Genomic DNA, 3177 nt, shown 5'->3' with positions numbered 1-3177 from the left:
GATCGTTCAGAGGCTCTACGCAAAGGGAAGACATTAGTTTGATTGTTCGTGGCACCCGCTCGGCATTGAGGTAGGTTACGGTCTACTTTAGTTAGACTCTGATTAGAGAATCGTATGTAGTTGTAGAAAGTGACGGGGATAGCATGATAGGCCTTCGGGCATGAAGTGGAGGTGAATTTCAATTAGGTTGGTTCTGTCAGCTGTTATGTGGGCTTGTCTCCGTATGTGTTATTTTCTGTGATTATCATTTGTTTGTATCTCCATCACATACTAGCTCACTCATCACATAAAAAGGAATGGTGATATTGATAATTGAACAGTGGACAGTAATATGACTTATACTTGTTGATTTCATATTGGTGATATTGTTGAGACTGATATCATGCATGACATGCTTTCCATATTATTGTTGTGATGATTGGTGAGGTGAATGATTGAGAGACTCCGAGGTCTTTGCCGGAGATTAAGAGTGACAGAGAGACTCCGAGGTCTTTGCCAGAGATCGAGATTGATTGATAGCCTCCGAGGTTTTTACCGGAGAGCACGAGTGGTACATGGACTTCGCGGGTCCCCCATGGGTCATGGCTTCGAGGCACTGCCCTTAGCATGTGTGTACGAGAATGGAGTGAGAGAGGTGACTATTGCATTGCATTCATTCACTCATATATTTGACTGATCATCTAGTGAACTATATCTGTCTTGGTTGATTTCATGATTCCTTTACACTTTACTTGTATATGATACGTGACCATACCTGTTTGCTCTATGTGCTACTTGTTAGTTTCCACTTCTTCATGCGTTATCTAATCACTGTCGGCCTATGATGCTTACCGGTACTAGTGTTGTACTGATACTACTCTTGCTGTACTTTTTGTTGAGTGCAGAGTACGACCCAGGTTCCAGTTCTACACCCCGTGGCTGATACGCGAGGGTGACATCTTTCAGTGATTCAGGGTGAGCTACTTGGTCATCCGTGGCCCCTGAAGGACCTCCTCTATTTATTTCTGTTTTTGTATTCGACAGACAATATGTAGCCTTCGGGTATTTTCAGACTTATATTCCGTACTATGTTAGTGCTCTTGTATATGATACGTGACCATATTTTCAGACTTATACCCTTTGACCAGATTTTGGGGTTGTCGTGACATTTCTAGTTATGATAAGTATTTAAGACCTGACAACTTATTCTTATTTAATTTTCCTGCTTATTTAACTTGTTATTAGTAATGTGGTTCGCCTACTCGGAGGGATAGTGTAGGTGCCACCACGACTCGCGAATTGGGTCGTGATACTTATGGGATATTATGATGCGAAAATCTAAACTTATACTCCACAAAAAAAGTTATTTTTTTATGAGGGACAAAAATTAGTGACTTTCCCAAAATAGGGACAAAAGTGCAAATGACCCTATAATTTAAGGTCCAGTTAAGTCGAGGCCGAAATTGGAACCAAATGGAGCCCGACTAAGCTCAGCTTAACCGGGCCAATCCTGCGCCTCTTCGGCCCAATTTTGGGAAGAAATGAGCAATAACAACTTTGGAAAATTTATTCATCATAACTATCTCTAAGAGGTATTTATTGATAATAACTACTATTTAATTTACTTATATTTTGTAGCTACAGTGATTTTCTAATTTACATATCGTAGCTACAGTGATTTTCTAATTTACATATCGTAGTTACAGTCATTTTTTAATTTACATAACATAGATACAGTGATTTTTTTAATTTACATATCGTAGATGTACCAAATACATAGAGTTATTCTACTGTATCAAGCTTCTCCCTCTCTCTCCGTTGCACCGCCGCAGCTAATTAGTACCAGGAGCACTAAAATCAAGCCGGTGAGCAAACAGGCAACGAAACCATAGACTCTCTGCACAATCAAGATCCAAGAATTTCCTATAAATCAAGTTGGGTTTTATAGGCGAAAAAATGGATCTTGTCCATTAGCAGTGAAATTCTGAATGAAAATAGTACCTGTAAAGGGGGAAAATTTTATCTTCATTTTCCCCCCAAAATGGATCAGTCGTAGTCGCTGGTACGTTCTACCGTGATTTTCTAATTTACATATTGTAGCTACAGTGATTTTTTAATTTACATATCGTAGGTGTACCAAATACATAGAGTTATTCTACTGTATCAAGCTTCTCCCTCACCTCTCTATTCTCCCTCTCTCTCCTTGCACCGCCGCAGCTAATTAGTACCAGCAGCACTAAAATCAAGTCGGTGAGCAAACAGGCAACGAAACCATAGACTCTCTGCACAATCAAGATCCAAAAATTTCCTATAAATCAAGTTGGGTTTTATGGGCGAAAAAATGGATCTTGTCCATTGTCAGTGAAATCTTGAATGAAAATAGTACCTGTAAAGGAGAAAGATTTGATCTTCATTTCCCCCCCCAAATGGATTAATCGTAGCCGCCGGTACGTTCTACAGTGATTTTCTAATTTACATATCGTAGCTACAGTGATTTTTTAATTTACATATCACAGATGTACTAAATACATAGAGTTATTCTACAATATCAAGCTTCTCCCTCACCTCTCTCTTCTCCGCAGTCTCTCATCCCTCTCTCTTTGTTTCACCGCCGTAGCTAATTAGTACCAGGAGCACTAAAATCAAGCCGGTGAGCAAACAGGCAACGAAACCATAGACTCTCTGCACAATCAAGATCCAAAAATTTCCGATAAATCAAGTTGGGTTTTATGGGGAAAAATGGATCTTGTCCATTGGTAGTGAAATTCTGAATGAAAATAGTACCTGTAAAGGGGAAAAAGTTGATCTTCATTTTCCCCCAAAATGGATCAGTCGTAGCCTCCGGTAATGCCGGAATCTGTGGGTTTTTCTCAGATCTGAATTTAGTGTATTTTTCGGCGATTTCAGATCTGAGTTTGGTGTATTTTTCATCGATCTCAGACCATGGTTTCTAAATTTGGTGTGTTTTCCGACGATCTCAGATCTGGATTTAGTATATTTTCTGACGATCTCGTCACCTGACTTGAGTGTAATGAGTGTATTCTGCATTTTTTAATGAAGTATTTATGTATTTTGAAGGAGATATTTTTGGAAAACTAGATGTATTTGATTGTATTTTTGTCAAACTAGATGTATTTGATTAATTTCCATTCGATTCTTTAATGTATTTGATTGTTTTTCCTCAGATCTGAGTGTATT

Source organism: Lycium barbarum, chromosome 5 (assembly GCF_019175385.1).
Source record: "Lycium barbarum isolate Lr01 chromosome 5, ASM1917538v2, whole genome shotgun sequence".
Taxonomy (NCBI): Eukaryota; Viridiplantae; Streptophyta; class Magnoliopsida; order Solanales; family Solanaceae; genus Lycium; species Lycium barbarum.
The sequence above is the reverse complement of the archived record's forward strand: the minus strand, read 5'-3'. Positions refer to the sequence as shown.